This window comes from Scyliorhinus canicula, chromosome 1 (genome assembly GCF_902713615.1).
Source record: "Scyliorhinus canicula chromosome 1, sScyCan1.1, whole genome shotgun sequence".
NCBI lineage: Eukaryota > Metazoa > Chordata > Chondrichthyes > Carcharhiniformes > Scyliorhinidae > Scyliorhinus > Scyliorhinus canicula.
In genome coordinates, this window is record NC_052146.1 from 237,143,351 (window position 1) to 237,165,064 (window position 21,714).

The window sequence follows — 21,714 nt, forward strand, 5'->3', positions numbered from 1 at the left end:
TGTCTTTTTAAGGCTGAAAGGGAAGGGATGGAAAGTTGTGTTTGATGATGGGTGGGTGTGGAGATGCAATAATGAAGGAGGATGATCAGTCAAATTCAGAAGAAGATGAGTTGGAAGAAAAGGATAATGAGGGAACTTGGGACCTGGGCGGGAAATCAAGAGTGAGGGTGCCAGTGGAGGCTCTGGGACAGTCATAGTTGAAGGCCTTATCTACCACAATAGGGAGAAATCAGTGCTAGAGAAAAGAGTATCTGTTTGGAAAATGTGCATCATAGCAGATACAAGGAGACAGAAAAACTGAGAAGGCCTCCTTACACAAACCAGATGTGATCAATGGAATAGCTGAAAGTCATTGAGCTTGTAGCTAAGTTGATAATGGGAAGAGAAGAGCTAGGCAAATTGCTACTTCCTTCAAACTTCTCGTTGCTGAAGTCATGCTAAAGCAAATGTTTACGTTACACCTGTTATGATCTGGAAAGGTGGAAAGTGCGGTGCAGACCCAAATCTGAACAGGAAACATACCAAGCTATCCCAACGGTTTTCTTTTTGTATTTTACCACGAGAATATATGTGCACTGAAGTCAGGAGCAATAATTCCAGTAACACTTTTGGAGATTATAATTGTTAAATTAAAATAAAAAGAAATCTAAGATTTCATTTACATAGATAAAATTAGCCTGACGGAACATTCCCCCCAAAAGATTCATACTTGGTTAGGCTCTCAGTGACAACAGTGCCTTCCGGATATTTAATCTATGAAATCCAGTAACATTGTTCCCCGAAGGAACAAAGTATTATCACTTTAGTGAGGCATGCCATATATTATCACACTGCTCACTTCCACTCTGTTTTGGAACTTCAAACTCAGACATCAAATTGCAGCCCCAAGGCTTTTCTGATTTAACTGGGCAGCTGATTTTGAAACTGCTTGAAAGAACTGACACTTTTCTGGGCTAGCTGAAAACTGCCGTACCTCACAGTTCCCAGTACAAAGCACCCTCCAGGAGGTCTTACATGACCACTCAAACACAGCTTTTGCATCTTTTCTTAAATATATTCTTTCTATTTTATATTTTCCCATTGTCTTCATTTTTCTTGAAATTCCAGAATATAAAAATATTTATCTTCTTCCTATGGACACCATTTTCAGGTAAAATAAAGTTTAATAACCTTACTTATTTAATAACTTTTCCAAGTTTTTAAACCCTTTTTACTTCTCTTTGAAACATAACAATTTAACACAACAAATCTTCTTTATCTCCTAATATAAATAATTGCCCATGTCTTCTTTCTTTGCAGAACATCCAACTTGGCTAAATTTAATTCAAGGGCCTGCCTTTCACAGCTAGCCCCTTTGATGTTCTCAACCTTGTAGATAATGATCTTTATTGTCACAAGTAGGCTTACATTAACACTGCAATGAAGTTACTGTGAAAAGCCCCTAGTCGCCACATTCCAGCGCCTATTCGGGTACACAGAGGGAGAATTCAGAATGTCCAAATTACCTAACAGTGCGTCTTTCAGGACTTGTGGTAGGAAACCTGAGCACCCAGAGGAAACCCATGCAGACACAAGGAGAACGTGCAGACTCCGCACAGACAGTGACCCAAACCGGGAATTGAACCTGGGACCCTGGTGCTGTGCAGCTACAGTGCTAGCCACTGTGCTACCGTGCCGCCCATACTCAATGCTCAAGCTTAATTAAATTAGTCACACACACACAGCCCCCACAAGCTTGCTTTACGGAATACCACAGTACATGCCAAAAATATTTAAAATAATATCCTTTTCTTCACATCTCCGACCTCACAGAAAAAATAACCATCATAATTCCAAAAAGATGGTTTTATTTTCTCAATCCACTTTGCATTATTTACCATATTTATCTATGCACACAAAAGTATTACATTGTATTACATATGCACAATCAAGGAAATATACCCAAGTATTTTGTAAACATAGATTCCATTCTCCATTTTCCAAATTTCCACACTCCTTTGAATTTTAAACTCTTGACAATGCAGCTGCAATTACATTTTCTCATCAAGCCACATGTATAATTTGTAAATTAAACGGTTGCAGTAATAAACTCCACCTGAACACTAGCATTCTGGTTTTGAAGATTTTCCCAAATTTTGAATGCGTTGTGGTCAGTATATATGATTGTCTTTGAAGAATTTGAAACTTTTGAAATGCTACAAAGCTGACACGAGACAGAGTCTCTTTCTGAATGGCTGAATATTTTTTTTGACGTACATTCAACTTGAGTGAGAAATATCCTACTGGTTTTTCAATTCCTAGATCTTCACCTTGTAACAAAATAGCACCAACGCCCAAATCATCAATGTCAATAGTCATGAAAATCAATTTCAGAATCCTTCATTTCTACCCCCCTTTCCTTGTTTACCATTACCAGTATATTCTTCTGGTTTTCCTCCTCCTTAAATTGTTTTAAGCATATTTAAGCTTCTTTGTATAATTAGGTGCGGCTAGAACCAGTGTAGCCATCTTGTAGCTTTCAAGCTGGTGAATGCATTCTGACACTACTGTCCATTGGAATTTTCTGTTTTTCATTTAATAGTTCAGTCAATGGAGCAATGCACTGCTAAAATTTGGCAAAAACATCTGATAAAACCCACTCATGCCGAGAAATCTGTTTCTATTTTGTTGTTGGCACTGGGAATTCCACAGTGACTTTCAATTCTGCAACACGTGGGGCCACTTAATTATGTCCAACAGTGTATCCTAAACATATAAACTTCTGCGTTCACAAATTCACTTTTAGCAAAGTTTACAGCCAAATTGCCGTCTTGCTGTTGAACAAACAATTCCCTTAAATATTGCAAATGCTCTTCCCACATTTTTAAAAATAAAAGCCTAGCTTGCACATCTTTTGGGTTGTGGGGCGCAAAAACTGGGAGAATGTGCAAACTCCATACGAACAGTGACCCAGAGCCGGGATCAAACCTGGGACTTCAGCGGCGTGAGGCCGCAGTGCTAACCACTGCGCCACCGTGCTGCCCCACTCTTCTAATTGAAGACTACTAAGTCATCAATGTGAACAGCTTAATTGCTCTGTCCTAAAATTATTTCATTTGTTAGTCTTTGAAACGTTGCTGGCAGATTCTTCACACCAAATGGCATAACTTTGAATTGATCTAGACCATTTGATGTCCCGAAAACTGATATCTCTTTTGCTTTTTCCGATAAGTATACTTGCTAATATCCTTGCAGCAAAACTCTGACTATCAATACACTCTTCCAGCCATGGATAAGGATATGATTCTGCTTTTGTTACTGTATTCCCTTTGCAGTAATTGATACACAGGCTTTGTGATCTGTCTGGTTTTGGTGCTATCACGGTGGATGAACTCTAATTATTGCAACGGAACGGTTATTATGTCATTCTGAAGCAGGAATTCAATTTTCTTTTGTACTTGAGCTAGGTTTATTGGACTTAATCTATAGGGATTTTGCCTTATTGATACTGAACTCCCCACATCCAAATCATATTTGGCTAGTTTTGTTTCCCCCAGCTTCATTCCACAAATTGCTTTGTGTGACAGTACTCACTCTTTCAAATCAGTCTGACACTTTTGTGGAAGGTAACTCAGCATCAACCACTCCCTCATTGTTCAATTTAGAGGAAAGTCAATTTCAGAATCCTTCATTTCTACCCCATTCCCTCCCACTACTTTCTAGTTATCCTCGCTGTCAAAGTATTTTAAGCATATTTGCATGACATACCCTCTGATTCTTTCTTCTATCTGGGGTATTGACTAGATGGTTCACTTCACTCAGTCTCTTTTCAACCTGGTATGGTCCACTAAACCTTGCTGTTAACGTTTTGCCTGAAACTGGCAACAATACTAGCACCGTGTCCCTTGCCACAAAATTACGAGCCTTTGCCCTTCTATCTGCACTTGACTTCATCATTTGCTGCTTTGGCTCTACTAATTTCACGGAAATAAACACTTGAATCTCATTCTCTCCAACCTTCTCCGCATGGGTCGCGAAGGTCGGCCGGCATGGGTCGCGAAGGTCGGCCGGCATGGGTCGCGAACGTTGGCCAGCGTGGGTCCCGAAGATCCATCCGTTGGTAAAAGTGGGCCCTGGGGAAAAAAGTTTGAAAAGCAATCCTCTAAGGTGCCTGCTATCACATTCTCCTTTCCTTCCATCTTTCTTTCACCATTATTCCAAATATCTTTGTTCCCTCATGTCTTAATTATATCTCCTTTTTTCCCATGTGCTCTCACACAATCCATTCCTTCTCATACCATCTGCTCTTCAGTAGATTTCTCTTGCACTAACTTCTTCCATCTGTCTTTTACTCACACACACATTTCCCATGATTCTCCCGCCTTCCCGATGTATGTCTCATATTTCCCTCTCTCTACATCTCCTACCTTTCCCTTACTGCCTCTGATTTCTTTTCACATTCCACTTCAAAACTTTCCACAGGTCTTACTGGATGTATTGATGAGTAATGAGCTGGAGGAGGATAGTTAGCTCAGTTGGCTGGGTCGCTAGCATGTTGGTCAGATTAATACCTATAGCACAGGGCTCGATCTCCAATCCTGTTGATACAGACTTGGGGCCTGCAATCATGCCATTTGATGGAACCATCAATTCAGCGAACACGTGTAGTTGGATCTGAACAGAGGCTTTAATATACTTATAATAGAGCCAGCCTATTCGTCGTTGAACTTCAGGTGAACTGGCAGGCTGGCTCTAAGGCACTGATCTTTATACATCGGTCCCAGGGGGAGGAGTCCTGGGCGGAGCCAAGGGAGGAGCCCAGTACAAACTCTCGCGTACTCCCAGAGCGACTCCCCTGGTGGTCGGATAGTGCAACTGCACTTACAATGGGTAGATAACGAACATATATACGTGGAGTGATATTGGCAACTATATATAGTGTGAACCACATTCACCCCCTGTTAAAAAAAATCAAGTCCGGCGGGGGTGATGGCTCAAAGAATCAGTCTGTCCACCGGAATTGTCCGTTTTGATCAGCGGAGCACCGGGGTTGCAGCCTCTTGCGGTGGCTGGGCGGGCGTCGAGGTCTGGGGTACGGTTGCCGGTTCCAGGGTGAGTCTTGTCCGAGCCTCATACACCTCCTGGTCGAATGGAGACTCGGGGGGCGGGCTGGTGCTGGCGCTTGGGACTGGTGGGGTGAGCTCGCAGAATTGGGGGCGCAAGGGGGCGGCTGCATAGGCAACGGGGAAAGGAGTTCCTCGGTGGGGGTAGATGGGGGGCTGGATCCAGCGGGTACCAGGTCCCGGAGGGATACTGTGTCCTGGCGACCATCCGGGAACTCAACAAATGCGTACTGTGGGTTGGAATGAAGCAGGCGCACCTTTTCAACAATGGGGTCGGTCTTGTGCGCCCTGACGTGCTTCCTTAGGAGAACCGGGCCTGGCGTCCTCAGCCACGCCGGAAGTGAGACCCATGTGGTAGTGCCCCTGGAAAAAATGAAGAGCCGCTCGTGGGGGGTTTGGTTGGTAGCTGTACACAGGAGGGATCTAATTGCATGGAGCGCGCCAGTGAGGACTTCCTGCCATTGGGAAACGTGGAGCTTCCTGGACCTGAGGGTTAGTAGGACGGTCTTCCAGACCGTCGCGTTCTCCCTCTCCACCTGTCCGTTCCCCCTGGGGTTGTAACTGGTAGTCCTGCTCGAGGCGATGCCCTTGTCGAGCAGGTACTGACGCAGCTCGTCACTCATAAAGGACGCACCCCGGTCGCTGTGCACGTAGCTGGGGAAACCGAACAGGGTGAAGACACTATGCAGGGCCCTAATGACTGTGTGGGAGGTCATATCGGGGCATGGGATGGCGAAGGGGAATCGGGAGAACTCGTCAATAATGTTAAGGAAGTAAATGTTTTTGTTAGTGGAGGGGAGTGGCCCTTTGAAATCGATCGCAAGGCATTCAAAGGGCCTAGAAGCCTTGACCGGGTGGGCCCTGAAGTGCGGTTTGCACTCCGCACAGATCGGGAAGTCCCTGGTGACCGCTTTTACCTCCTCGTTGGAGAAAGGCAGGTTTCGGGCTCTGATGTAGTGGGCGAGTCGGGTGACCCCTGGGTGGCAGAGGTCATCGTGGATGGCTTTTAGGCGGATGATTTGCGCGCTGACGCGTGTCCTGCGGGATAGGACATCCGAGGGCTCGTTGAGCTTCCCTGGTCGATATTTGATATCGTAATTGTAGGTGGAGAGTTCAATCCTCCACCGAAGAATTTTGTCATTTTTAATTTTGCCCCTTTGCGAGTTGTCGAACATGAAGGCGACCGACCGTTGGTCGGTAGTGTGGGTGAACCTCCTGCCTGCGAGGTAGTGCCTCCAGTGTAGGACAGCCTCCACGATGGCTTGTGCTTCCTTCTCGACTGAGGAGTGTCGGAGTTCTGAAGCGGATAGGGTACGGGAGAAAAATGCAACGGGCCGCCCTGCTTGGTTTAAAGTGGCTGCTAGCGCTACCTCTGAGACGTTGCTCTCAACCTGAAAGGGAGTGGATTCATCCACCGCCCGCATGGCTGCTTTGGCGATGTCGTCCCTGATGCAGCTGAAGGCTTGGCGCGCCTCAGCAGACAGGGGAAATAGTGTGGCCTTGAAGAGTGGGCGGGCTTTGTCCGCATATTGGGGGACCCACTGGGCGTAGTACAAAAAGAGCCCCAAGCACCGTTTGAGGGCCATTGGGGAGGGGAATTAGCATGCGGCCCGGGTCTCGGCCCAGGACTCCGTTCTCCACGACGTAGCCGAGAATGGCTAGTCTGTTTGTGCGGAACACTCATTTCTCCTTGTTATATGTAAGGTTTAATTTTTGGGCTGTCTGGAGAAAACGGTGGAGGTTGGCGTCGTGGTCCTGCTGGTCATGGCCGCAGATGGTAACATTATCCAAATACGGAAACGTGGCCCGCAGCCCGTACTGGTCTACCATTCGGTCCATTGCTCATTGGAACACCGAAACCCCGTTAGTGACGCCGAAGGGAACCCGGAGGAAATGGAAGAGGCGGCCATCGGCCTCGAATGCCGTGTAGTGGCGGTCCTCCGGGCGGATTGGGAGCTGGTGGTATGCAGACTTCAGATCCACCGTGGAGAATACCCGATATTGGGCGATCTGGTTTACCATGTCTGCGATTCTGGGGAGGGGATACGCGTCTAGGAGCGTAAAGCGATTGATGTTCTGGCTATAATCGACGACCATGCGGACTTTTTCCCCGGTCTTGACGACCACCACCTGAGCTCTCCAGGGACTGCTACTGGCCTCTATGATCCCCTCACTGAGCAGCCTTCGGACCTCCGTTCTGATAAATACCCTATCCTGCAGGCTGTACCGCCTGCTGCGGGTGGCTACCGGTTTGCAATCCGGGGTGAGGTTGGCGAGGAGAGGGAAGGGGCGATGCGCAGCGTGGCGAGGCTGCAGATAGTGAGTGGGGGCAGGGGACCGCCGAAGCTGAGGATGAGACTCTTGAGATTACATTGGAAATCCAAGCCTAAGAGGAGTGGCGCGCAGAGGTCGGGCAAGACATACAGTTTAAATTTGGAATAGCTAGCGCCTCGAATCGTTAGCGTTGCTGTAGTGCGGCCTTGGATTTGGATGGAATGGGAGCCCGAAGCGAGGGCGATAGTTTGGTTGACGGGATAAACAGGGAGGGAACAGCGTCTTATCAGCTCTGGGTGTATGAAGCTCTCTGTGCTCCCGGAGTCGAAGAGGCACGACGTGTTGTACCCGTTGATCTGGACCTCCGTCATCGAATTTCTCAGATGCTTGGGGCGAGATTGGTCGAGGGTGACCATGTTGAGTTGCGGGCCGCGTGGTGGGTGCCCGGGGGAATCGAATTCTTCCGATCAGGTGTCCTGTCGACTAGATGCCGTTGCGTTCTGGCGAGCTTGATGCAGGAACACTGCGCTGAGTTGCGGGCCATGTGGTGATTGCCCGGGGAGGTCGTACTCCTCCGATGAGCGGTTTGAGTCTGGGGATGCAGCTAGGGCCCGTGGATCGCACGTGGAGGGTGGTGATGAAGATGGCGGCCCCCAGAATCGCACGTGGCCGGCCGCATGGTCGAGGTTTGCCAAGATGGCAGCCCCCATGGATCGCACGTGGCGGGAGGGGGCGGAGCCTGAGCGTAGGTCGCAGCGTTTCGGGCCCCGCGGGCTTGCTGGTGCTGGGGGCGATGTTTTTGGACTGTTGGGGTGTTGAGGGCTGGGGCCCTTCTGCCGAGGCACACTTTAGCATAGTGGCCTTTCTTCCCGCATCTGCTGCAGGTCGCGGATCGGGCTGAGCAGTGCTGCCGCGGGTGCTGGCTTTGTCCACAGAAGTGGCAGGCTGAAGCAGTTGAATAACTGGTTTGGGGAGCTGAATAGTGGCTGGCTGGAGCAGTTGAATAACTGGTTTGGCGAGCTGAGTAGCTGGCTGGAGGAGCTGAGTAATTAGCTGGAGCAGCTGGATAGTTGGAGTACTTGACTGGGACAGTAGGACCGGCTGTGGCAGCACGATAGCTGGGTGGCCTTGCGGCACAGGCTTGGGGGGGTCCTCAAGTCGGGGGCCCATGCGGGGTTAGCGGGGTCCGCGGGAAACGAGTTGAGGCTGCGGAAGGAAACTTCCATCGTGATAGCAGCCTCTACGGTAGTCTCTAAGCCCTGGGCCCCATTTTCTCTGGCATACATAGCTAGATTGAAGGCCCGCTACAAAAACATCCCGCACAGCAAGCTTCCTATGTTCGGCCGCGGTTACGGCCTGGTAATTGCAGTCATTTGATTGTTCAACTCGCGTGCAAATTCAGCTAAAGTTTCAGTAGCCCGTTGCCGGCGAGTCGTGGCGGGCAAAGACCTCGTTCATGGGCCTAATATGCATTTTGTCCAAAATCGCCAGCGCAGCGGTGTAGGAACCGGCTGGATTTAATTGTGTATAAATTCTGTGGCTTACCCTTGCGTGCAGTAGGCTGAGCTTTTGTTCCTCCGTAGTTTCAGCGGTGCTGATTTCGGCCAGGTAGGCCTTAAAACATTTCAGCCAGTGGCAGAAGGTTTCTTTCGCCTCTGCATCCTGCGGATCGAGTACTAGACGTCCTGGTTTTAGAGCGGATCCCAGGCTTTACTTCGGCAGCTTCTTGAGTGTATTAAATTGATAGAACCATCATTTCAGCGAACACGTGTAGTTGGATCTGAACAGAGGCTTTAATACACTTACAATAGAGCCAGCCTATTCATCGTTGAACTTCAGGTGAACTGGCAGGCTGGCTCTAAGGCACTGATCTTTATACATCGGTCCCAGGGGGAGGAGTCCTGGGCGGAGCCAAGGGAGGAGCCCAGTACAAACTCTCACGTACACCCAGAGCGGCTCCCCCTGGTGGTCGGATAGTGCAACTGCACTTACAATGGGTAGATAACGAACATCTATACATGGAGTGATATTGGCAACTATATATAGTGTGAATCACATTCACCACACCATTCTTTATTTTTTTTAAACTCCTACAATATTGGTTTCGTGAATATTGCCAAGGACCCACCCGCCTTCAAGTAGAGAACCTAAAACGAATGAAAATAAACTAGAATTACCATCCAATGGTGAGGAAACACTTACCCAACTGTGAACAAGATGAGACGGAATTCAGTATTCTGTTTGGGAAGCAGAAAGGCAAGTTGGAAACAAGGAAATGACAGACTTGCTAAATGATTATTTTGTTGTCATCTACACTGTAGAGGAAAACGGAATATAAATCCAAGGGATAAACTTACTAGATTTACTATAAATAGGATGTGAAAAATGATGAGAAGAAGATTGATAAATCTTCAGGACCTGATGGTTTCCACTTCATGGTTTTAAAAGAAGTCGGTAGAAAAATTGCAGCTACTGTAATCATAATATTTCGGAACTCTTCATTTAGTATTTGCCCTCTTGGAGTAAAAAATTGTCATTATCGTATCTTTTTTTTGTTAAAAGGGGTGGCCAAGGTAAACCAGGAAATTAGTCTAAACTCTAAAGTCTGTTCACGGGCAAGTTACAAGATTAAATAATTAGGAACTCAATGATTGAGCAAATATGAACTTATCAGAGAGCCAATATGGATTTCTAAAGAGTAATCAACATCTAACTAATCTGGATGAACCTTTTGAGGGGACACTAATATGTTATATAAGGGTTTGATCTAAAGAGCTTATTTATATAGATTGGATTGGATTGGATTTTGCTTCCTGTCACTAGTACTGAGGTACAGTGAAAAGTATTTTTCTGAGAGCAGCTCAACAGATCATTAGTACATGAAAAGAAAAAACAGAAAAGAAAATACATAATAGGGCAACACAAGGGTCACAATGTAACTACATAAACACCGGCATCGGGTGAAGCATACAGGAGTGTAGTGCTAATCAGGTCAGTCCATAAGAGGGTCATTTAGGAGACTGGTAACAGCGGGGAAGAAGTTGTTTTTGAGTCTATTCATGCGTGTTCTCACTTTTGTATCTCCTGCCCGATGGAAGAAGTTGGAAGAGTGAGTAAGCCGGGTGGGAGGGATCTTTGATTATGCTGCCCGCTTTCCCAAAGCAGCGGGAGGTGTAGATGGAGTCAATGAATGGGAGGCAGGTTCGTGTGATGGACTGGGCCGTGTTCACGACTCTCTGAAGTTTCTTGCGGTTTTGGGCCATATCAGGCTGTGATGCAGCCCGATAGGATGCTTTCTATGGTGCATCTGTAAAAGTTGGTAAGAATTAATGTCGACATGTTGAATTTCCTTAGTTTCCTGAGGAAGTATAGGCGCTGTTGTGCTTTCTCGGTGGTAGCGTCGACGTGGGTGGGCCAGGACAGATTTTTGGAAATGTGTACCCCTAGGAATTTGAAGCTGCGAACCATCTCCACTTTGGCCCCGTTGATGCTGACAGCAGTATGTACAGTACTTTGCTTCCTGAAGTCAATGACCAGCTCTTTAATTTTGCTGGCATTGAGGGATAGATTGTCGTCGCTGCACCACTCCACTAGACTTCCTAAGTAAGGTTTCACATGAGACATTATTTACAAAATGAGGTGCATGGAATTAGAGTTAACCTTTTGACATAGAACATAGAACGATACAGCGCAGTACAGGCCCTTCGGCCCTCGATGTTGCACCGACATGGAAAAAAAACTAAAGGCCATCTAACCTACACTATGCCCTTATCATCCATATGCTTATCCAATAAACTTTTAAATGCCCTCAATGTTGGCGAGTTCACTACTGTTGCAGGTAGGGCATTCCACGGCCTCACCACTCTTTGCGTAAAAAACCCACCTCTGACCTCTGTCCTATATCTATTACCCCTCAATTTAAGGCTATGTCCCCTCGTGCTAGCTACCTCCATCCGCGGGAGAAGGCTCTCGCTGTCCACCCTATCTAACCCTCTGATCATTTTGTATGCCTCTATTAAGTCACCTCTTAACCTTCTTCTCTCTAACGAAAACAACCTCAAGTCCATCAGCCTTTCCTCATAAGATTTTCCCTCCATACCAGGCAACATCCTGGTAAATCTCCTCTGCACCCGTTCCAAAGCTTCCACGTCCTTCCTATAATGAGGCGACCAGAACTGTACGCAATACTCCAAATGCGGCCGTACTAGAGTTTTGTACAACTGCAACATGACCTCATGGCTCCGGAACTCAATCCCTCTACCAATAAAGGCCAACACACCATAGGCCTTCTTCACAACCCTATCAACCTGGGTGGCAACTTTCAGGGATCTATGTACATGGACACCGAGATCCCTCTGCTCATCCACACTACCAAGAATTTTACCATTAGCCAAATATTCCGCATTCCTGTTATTCTTTCCAAAGTGAATCACCTCACACTTCTCCACATTAAACTCCATTTGCCACCTCTCAGCCCAGCTCTGCAGCTTATCTATGTCCCTCTGTAACCTGCAACATCCTTCCGCACTGTCTACAACTCCACCGACTTTAGTGTCGTCTGCAAATTTACTCACCCATCCTTCTGCGCCCTCCTCTAGGTCATTTATAAAAATGACAAACAGCAACGGCCCCAGAACAGATCCTTGTGGTACACCACTCGTAACTGAACTCCATTCTGAACATTTCCCATCAACTACCACTCTCTGTCTTCTTTCAACTAGCCAATTTCTGATCCACATCTCTAAATCACCCTCAATCCCCAGCCTCCGTATTTTCTGCAATAGCCGACCGTGGGGAACCTTATCAAACGCTTTACTGAAATCCATATACACCACATCAACTGCTCTACCCTCGTCTACCTGTTCAGTCACCTTCTCAAAGAACTCGATAAGGTTTGTGAGGCATGACCTACCCTTCACAAAACCATGCTGACTATCCCTAATCATATTATTCCTATCTAGATGATTATAAATCGTATCTTTTATAATCCTCTCCAAGACCTTACCCACCACAGACGTTAGGCTCACATGGGGAGAAAAATTGGTTAGAAGGTAGGAGACATAATTGGTATGCCGTACAATTGCCTGGATGCACCTTTGTGGTGTCACATGAGGTACTGAACAACCACGCAAAAAAAAAAATCAATAGAAAATTTCAAAATTAAGACTAAAAGGAATTAAGGCATACAGACCAAGATAGTAAAATAGATAAATAGAATGACAGTACTGTTCCTTCACGGTGGGGCAGGTTTGAGGCGCAATATTACCTATTCCTGTTCCTGTGTTATCCCCCTTCACAGAATCTACGGCACGGAGACAGGCCCTTCGACCCAAACAAGTGTTCAAAGAAAAAAGCAATTGATACCTTTTTTTCTCCCATGTTCACAAAGTCTTATTTCTCCCATATTCACAAAATGTACTCCCGGATAAATGTTTTCGTTTTGAACAAGGCTTTGCTGGCGGGAGTGGTGGATGCCGAGTATTCGGTGATTGTTGTGTCGGACCATGCCCCAAACCGGATGGATTTACAGATGAGCAAGGAGGGGGGTCAGTGCCCATAATGGAGATTGGATGTAGGACTGTTGGCGGATGAGGGGGCATGCGGGCGGGTGAGGGAGTCCATCCAGAATCATTTGGAGATAAATGATACGGGGGAAGTTTCGGCAGCAACGGTACGGGAAGCGCTGAAGGCTGTGGTTAGGGGTGAGCTAATTTCGATATGGGCTCATAGGGAGAACGTGGAGCGGGCAGAGATGGACAGGTGGATTAGGGAGATGCTCCAGGTGGACAGAAGGTATTCTGAAGTCCTGGAGGGCTGTTGAAGGAGCGGCCAAAGCTGCAGATGGAGTTTGGGAAGGCGGTGGGGTAGTAGAGGGAGGCGAGGGCGCGGTATATGAGTATGGTGAGAAGGCCAGTAGGATGCTAGCACACCAGCTAAGGAAAAGGGGGGGGGGGCAGCCAGGGAGATAGGACAGAGGGAGGAACATGATCTTGGACCCAGCAGAGATGAATGGGGTGTTCAAGGAGTTTTACAGTCAGCTGTAAGAGTTGGAGCCCCCAGCTGGGGTGGAGGGGATGAGGCAGCTTTTGGAAGGGCTGAAGTTTCCGAAGGTGGAGGAGGGTTGGTAGAGGGGTTGGAAGCCCTGATCGGGATTGTATAAATAATAGAGAGATTGGAAGCCATGCAGTCAGGCAAGGCCCTGGGACCGGACAGATACCCAGTGGAAGTTTTGCGGGATGCTGGGCCCGCTGCTGGTGAGGGCATTTATTGAGGCAAGGGAGTGGGATGTTGTTCCCTCAACAATGTCACAGGCTTTGATCTCATTGAATGCCCCTATTGAATGTCGATGCCAAATTGCTGGCCAAATTTCGGGCGTCGAGGATAGAGGATTGTGTTCGAGGTGATGGGGAAGACCAGACGGGGTTTGTTAAACGCAGGCAGCGAACGGCCAATGTTAGACGGCTCCCGAATGTGATCGTGAGGCCCTCTGAGGGCGGTGGGTCGCTATGGGCGTGGCGAAGGTCTTTGACCGGGTGAAATGGAAGTATTTATGGGAGATCCTGGGACGGTTTGGGTTTGGGCAGGGCTTTATTGACTGGGTTCGGTTGCTGTACCAGCACCAGTGGTGAGTGTGCGGACGAACCAGGTGAGTTCGGTCTACTTTAGGCTGCACCGGGGGGAGAAGTCAAGGATGTCCCCTCTCCCCACTGTTCTTTACCTTGGCTATAGAGCCATTGGCGATGGCGCTGAGAGTGTCAAGGGAATGGAATGGAAAGGGCTGGTCGGGTGGGGGTGGGGTGGAACACAGGGTCTCGTTAAATGCAGACGACCTACCCCAATATATTTCTGACCCGTTAAGGGGCATGGAGGAGATTATGCGGATCTTAAGGGAATTTGGCCGGTTCTCTGAGTACATGTTGAATATGGGTAAAAGGTAGGTTTTTTGTGATCCGGGCAAGGGGGCAGGAGAGGAGACTGGGGGAGTTGCTGTTTAAAGTGGCGGGAGGGAGTTTTCGCTACTTGGGTATTCAGGTGGCACAGGGTTGGGAGCAGCTACATGAATTAAATCTGGCCCGATTAGTTGAACAAATGAAGGAGGACTTTCATAGGTGGGACATGCTTCCTTTGTCACTGGCGGGGAGGGTACAGACCGTAAAGGTGACGGTTCTCCTGAGATTTGTTTGTTTTTCAGTGCCTCCCTATTTATACATCGAAGGCCTTTTTTAAGCGGGTGAATAGGGTGACATCTGGGTTTGTGTGGGTGGGTAAAACCCCACGAGTAAGGAAAGTGCTGTTGGAGCAGAGCCGAGGAGTGGGGAAGGGCTGGCACTGTCGAACTTCAGGAACTATTATTGGGCGGCAAATATAGCCATGATTAGGAATTGGGTAGTGGGGGAGGGGTCGATATGGGAGTTGATGGAGGCGGCCTCATATAAGGACACAAGCGTGGGGGCATTGGTAATGGCTCGTCTGCCGTTCTCGCCGGCCCGGTACTCCACAAGCCCAGTGGTGAGAGTTTGGGGGCAGGGGCATATGGGAGTGGAGGCAGCTTCGGTGTGGGCTCCAATTTCTGGTAATCCGATCTACCTGTTTGTGCCGGGGAGGTTGGATGGGGGGTTTCAGAGGTGGCAGAGAGCAGGTATTGAGAGGCTTGGGAATCTGTTTACTGATGGAAGCTTCCCCTGTTTGGAGGATCTGGAAGAGGAGTTTGAATTGCCGGGAGGGAATGGGTTTCGATATCTGCAGATAAGGGACTTTGTGTGAAGGTAGGTTTTGACATTTCCGCTTCTACCGTCGCAGGGAATACAGGACAAGGTAGTTTCTAGAACGGGGGTGGTGGAGGGGTAGGTATCGGAAATCTATAAAGAACTTACGGAGTCGGAGGAAACCCAGATAGGTGAGATAAAATGTAAATAGGAAGATGAGTTCGGAAAGGAGTTGAAGCGGGCCTGTGGGAGGATGCTCTGAGCAGTGTCAACATGTCCTCATCATGTGCCAGGTTCAGCCTGATACAATTCAACGTGGTTCACCGGGCATACATGACGGTGGTTCGGATGAGCAGATTTCTTTGGGGTAGAGGACAGGTGTGTGAGGTGTGCAGGATGGCCCGCAAACCATGTCCACATGGTTTAGGCATGCCCGAATCTTAGGGGATTCTGTCAGGGATTTGTGGATGTCATGTCCACAGTACTAAAAACGAGGGTGGCGCCGAGTCCAGAGGAGGCGATTTTTGGAGTGCCGGAAGACCTGGGAGTCCAGGGGGTGAGAAAGGCTGACGTTTTGGCCTTTGCCTTCTTGATAGCCCGGAGACGGATATTACTAGCATGGAGGGACTCGAAGCCCCCAAAATTGGGGGTATGGATTAGCGACATGGCCGGGTTCCTCAGACTTGAGAAAATTAAGATCGCTGTGAAAGGATCAACGTTAGGGTTCGTTCGGAGGTGGCAGCCGTTTATCGACTACTATGGAGAAAGCTAAACGTTAGCAGATTCAATAAGGGGGGCTAAGGGAGAAAGTGGGGTCGGGGGGGGGAGGCTATTTTCTGTCCGGATTAGGCGGGAACAGTGGGAGATGGAGGGGTGTGTTAAGCACTGAACTATGTTCATATTTTTATCTTTCGTTGTTATAAAACATAAATGTCTCAATAAAATGTTTGTTAAAATAAAAAGCAATTTATACAAAATCACACTCCCCAAACTTTCAGTCCACAGTTTGTACAATTTCCCCCCCCCCCCCCCCCCCCCCCGTGACAAACAGTTCCTCAAACATAGTCATGAACAACCCCCACCGTGAGTCGAAGCCCTCCGCTGACTCCCTCAATTCAAGTTCAAACCTTTCCAACCAGAAAAAGTCATACAATTTCCCCAGCCAGTCTGCCACCTCAGGTGGTGTACCCGACCTCCAATTTAGTAAGATCCTTTGCCCTAGTGAGGCGAAGGCCACAACATCGACCCCCTTCCCTTCCAGCAGCTACGGCACTTCCAATACCCCAAGGATTGCCACCATTGGGTCCAGTCTGACCTCTTTCTCCCCCCCCCCCCCCACAATAATGTCCCAAACATCACTTCCTAGTATCCCTCTGGCTTCTTGCAACCCCAGAACATGAACGCGTGATTCGCTGGCCCTCGCCCACACTTCTCGCACTCATCAGAACCCACTCATCCTCGCCCGGGTCACATGTAACCTGTGCACCACTTTGAACTGAACCAAGCTCATCCTCGTGCAGGAAGAGGTTGAATTCACACTATGCAACACCTCACACCCCAGCGCATCTCCCATTTGTTCTTAATCCTCACCACCTGCGCTGCTCCCCCAACCACCTGTATATATCCCCAATCCTACCCTCTTCCCCCTTCATCCGGGAGCAGCAATTGCTCCAATAAGTTGTACTCGGGCAACCTGGGAAACATCCTCCACTCCTTTGGCGCAAAGTCCCTCACCTATATATATCTAAATTAATTCTTCCTCGGCAACTCAAACCTCTCCCGCAACTCATCCAGACCTGCAAACTTCCCTTCCAAGTACATGTCCCTCGCCCTCACCAGGCCCGCCTCCCTCCACTTTCCATACATTTCATCCATCTCACCTGGCTTAAACCTATGGTTCCCGCACAGCGGTGTCAAAACCGACATCCCCTCCAGCTTAAAGTGTCTCCACAGCTGATTCCACCCCGACAGTCGACTGTACCACCGGGCTCCCCCTATACTTCCCCGGAGCTAGTGGCAGTGGAGCCGTTACCATAGCCCTCAGACAGAAATCCCTAAAGGAATTCCTCCATCTTGACCCACTCTGCTCTGTCCCCGCCCCACCATCGCTTCACCGTCTCCACATTTGCTGCCCAATAGTAGTGCAGCAGGTTCAGGAGCGCCTACCCCCCTTTCTGCCTCTGGAGCAGGGCCCTCTTTACGCTTGCCACTTTCCCTGCCCATATAATCTCTGAAAACACTCTCCAATTTCCTGAAGAAGACCTTTGGGGTGAAAGATCGGGAAGGTCTGGAAAACTAACAGGAACTTTGGCAGCAAATTCATCTTTACCACCTGCACCCTACCTGCCAGTGTCAGGTATCCCATCTTTTACAATCCCCTCTAATCTCCTCCACCGATGTCAAATTCCACCTGTACATCGTAGCCCATTCCCTCATCACCTGAACCCCCAAATATCTGAACCTTTCCCTAGCTACCTGAAAGGGCAACACCCCCAGGTTGGCCCCCAGCTCTGCCACATTCACTGGAAACACCTCATTCTCCCCGACATTTAACTTGTACCCAGAGAAGGCCCCAAACCTCTCCAATATTTCCATAATCCTACACATACTCTCCAGCGGGTCTGGCGCAAACAAGTTAGTCCACGTACGACACACAGTACTCCCTGCTCCTCTGCCACTATACTGCCCCCCTAAGGGCCATCGTCAAGGGTTCTAACGCCAGCACGGAAGCAATGGTGACAACGGACACCCCATCCCGTTCCCCTGTGCAGTCCAAAACTCTGAACTCATCTCATTTGTATGTATACTTGCCACCAAAAATACATATAACAGACGCACCCATGCCACAAACTTAGGGCCAAACCTACCCAAGATCTCCAATAGATACCTCCACTTCTCGCAAGCAAAAGCCTTCTGTACTTCCATAGAGGCAATAGCCTCCGACACCTACCCCACTGACGGAGTCATCACCACATTTAACAACCCCTGATGTTACTAGAGAGCTGCTTGCCCTTTACAAAACCCATTTGGTGCTCAGCGACCACCCCTGGCACACATCGCTCCATCTTCCCCGCAAACAGCTTAGCCAGCACTTTTGCATCTGTGTTCAAGACGAACTGGGCGTATACACAACCCATACTCCCAACGGATCCTTCCCCTTCTTTGAGATTAGCATGATTGACACCTGAGTCAGTGTCTCTGGCAGTTCCCTCTTCCCCAACACCTCACTAAACATCCCCAACAAATGCGGTGCCAACTCTGCCGCAACGCTTTATAAAACTCTGGCGAAAGGTTGTCTGGCCCTGGTCCCCGACTTCATCCCCCTAATGCCGTCAGTCATCTCCCTCAACCCCAGCGACTCCTCCAACGCCTGCCTCCTCTTCCTCCAATCTTGGAAACTTTAACCTATTTAAAAACCATCCCATATCCCCTTTTTCTCCAACCGGGCTCAGCCCTGTACAGTTTCTCATAATATCCCCTCAACACCTCGTTTATCCTCCCCGTCTCTGACACTACCTCCCCGTTCTCTATTCACACCCTTGGAATTTCCCTGGACGCAGTCTGCCTCCGCAACTGGTGGGCCAGCATACGGCTTGCCCTCTCTCCATATTTGTATTGCACTCCTCCCTCTGTAACTGCCCCACCGCCTTTTCTGTCGTCAACTTATCAAACTGCTCCTGCAAACTCTTCCTCTCCGCCAACAACTCCTTCGTGGGAGCCCTCCAGTATCTCCTGGCCAACTCGACCATTTCATCCAGCAACCATCCATGTTCCTCCCTCCTCCTCCTATCTTTGACTCCTATGCCTTTTTTTAATAAATGTTTTTATTCTCCATTTTCCTCCAAAATTTACATCCCACCAACAAGCAGTAAACGGTAACAAATACAAAGTCAATACCCTTAACAAAAACAACGATCCCATCCTCCCACCACCCCAATCAATGGCCCACCTGTCAATATATACATCAAATAAAACAAACCCTCCCCAAAAAAACCAACTGGTAAATAAGCAAAGAAGGAAAAGGAGTCTGGAATCGCCCATGGTCACCATTAACATATAGAGTCCACCCCCCACCCCCCCGACACTCCATGCCATCCAACCTCTGGAAGAGTACCGTAAATGACACCCAAGAATTGTAACCCCCCCAACTCCTCCCCTCCACTTCCTCTTGTAAAACTCCTTCCCCCAACCTCAGTTCCTTCCCCCCAACTTTCCACCCCGGCTAGACTCATCGGACCCTGTCCTGCCAGGCTCTGATGGCCGCAGCCCCTCCCCCCACCCAACCCCCGTTGACTGGCCAGCTTAAACCGGCCAGCGTGGAGGCCCCCGGCTGGGTCTCTTTCCCCCTTGCCCGGCCCCAGGAAAACCCAGAAATCCCCTTTCGCACACACGCCCTGCATACACACCCACACCCCAAAGAACCCTCATTACGAGTGAAAGTCCCATCTCTTCCTTTGTCCAAATATATACAACGTTGGCTCCTTTAGCCCATGCACCAGCATGCAGTGAAACAAAAAAGAAAAAATACAGTCATGAGGCTACATCGGTACATGACCATTTCTCAATTCTGCCACAATCCTTCGGCCTTCACAAGCTCCGCTGCTTCCGCCATCCCAAAAAAAAGTCCATGAACTTGTAGGTCACCCTCAGCTTCGCTGGATATAGGCAGCACGGTGGCCTATTGGTTAGCACAACCACCTCACGGCGCTGAGGTCCCAGGTTCGATCCCGGCTCTGGGTCACTGTCCGTGTGGAGTTTGCACATTCTCCCCGTGTCTGTGTGGGTTTCGCCCCCACAACCCAAAAATGTGCAGAGTAGGTGGATTGGCCATGCTAAATTGCCCCTTAATTGGAAAAAATAATTGGGTAATCTAAATTTATAAAAAAAAAAAGCTTCGCTGGATATACAGCGCCGCACTGCACCTTGCTAATGTACAGTGCCCTCTTCACCCGGCTGAAGGCAGCCCACCCCCTCGCCAGCTCCACCGTAAAGTCCTGGAATACGCGTATACCAGCTCCAGCCCACTGCACCACCCGCTTCTGCTTAGCCCAGCAAAGGACCTTCTCCTTTACACTGTACCTACGGAAGTGCAGAGTCACGACTCTTGGTGGCTCACTCGCCTTTGGTACAGGCCTCCACGACCGATGAGCCCGATCCAGTTCATATCGGGAGGGATCGTTCCCCTTCCACAATCGTTTCACCAACTTCGTGGCAAAATACTCAGTCGGCCTCGGTCCTTCCACTCCTTCGGGCAGTCGCACAATCCTCAAATTCTATCGCCTGGATCTGTTTTCCAGGTCTTCCGTTTTGCCTCGCAGATCCTTGTTGATCTCTATCACCTTCTGCATCTCCTTCCCCATCAGGATAAGTTGATCACCGTGCTGCAATGATGTCTCTTCCACTTCCTTCAGCACCTCACCTTGCTCCCTGATGCACGATCAATTACACAAAGACGAAAGTTGGATGCAATCGAGGCTTTATTACACTAAGATGAATGGGCTCCTACAGCAGCTGGTGAAATGGCTGCTGTGTGGGTAGCATACATATTTATACTCCGCCTACTGGGCGGAGCCAGCAAGCCGGGAACTACCCTCGTACCTGTAGTACAGGGCCTTACCATAAAGCACCTACATCGACATCCTCTATGTACAATATATACATCAGTGGTGACTACCACATTCATTCCCTGTTAAAAAAAATTGAGTCCGGCGGGGGTGGTTAAGAACTATATTCAGAAGATGTTTTTTTAAAAGTACAGATAATATTACAAATTCAGGAGGTCCAGAGCCTTGATCTGTCGTTGAGAGCGCCGCAGTGCTGGTGGCGACTCCGGCATCGGTTTGGTTTTCAGTGACTCCCGGAGCGTGTTGAAATCCTCTTCATCCCTGGGTGTGAGCAGGGGGAGACGGATTGTCCTGGAGTGGGGGCTGCGGTGGGGTGCGCCGGGGAGGGGAGGGTGGTGCCGAGTCGGGGGGGGTGTGTGTGTGTGTGTGTGGAACCAGCTGGTGCCAGGTCCCTGAGGGAGACTGTGTCTTGGCGGCCGTCGGGGTACGTTACTTAGGCATACTGCAGATTGGCGTGAAGTATCTGTACCCTCTCAACCAACGGGTCTGCCTTGTGGAGTCGAACATGTCTACGGAGGAGAACGGGTCCTGGAGCTGCCAGCCATGTTGGGAGCGAAACCCCGGAGGTGGGCTTCCTAGGGAAGGCAAAGAGACGTTCATGGGGTGTTTCATTAGTCGCGGTGCACAGGAGCGACCGAATGGAGTGAAGGGCGTTGGGGAGGACCTTCTGCCAGCGGGAGGCCGGGAGATATCTGGACCGGAGGGCCAGTTGGACGGCCTTCCACACCGTTCCATTCTCCCGCTCCACCTGCCTGTTTCCCCGGGGGTTGTAGCTGGTCGTCCTGCTTGAGGCAATCCCCCAGTTGAGCAGGAACTGGCGCAGCTCATCGCTCATGAATGAGGATCCCCTGTCGCTGTAGACGTAGGCGGGGAAGCCGAACAGAGCGAAGATGGTGTTGAGGGCTTTGATGACGGTGGCAGACGTCATATTGGGGCATGGGATGGCGAAGGGGAATCTGGAATATTCATCGATCACACTGAGGAAGTACATGTTGCGGTCGGTGGGGA

General features: G+C 49.1%; 1 protein-coding gene across 29 annotated transcripts in view; it reads left to right on the forward strand.

Moving 5' to 3' along the window:
* Nucleotides 1–21,714, forward strand: part of LOC119972565 (girdin-like) — a 649,171-nt gene that overhangs the window by 339,533 nt on the left and 287,924 nt on the right. The gene's annotated exons all lie outside the window — the stretch shown is intronic.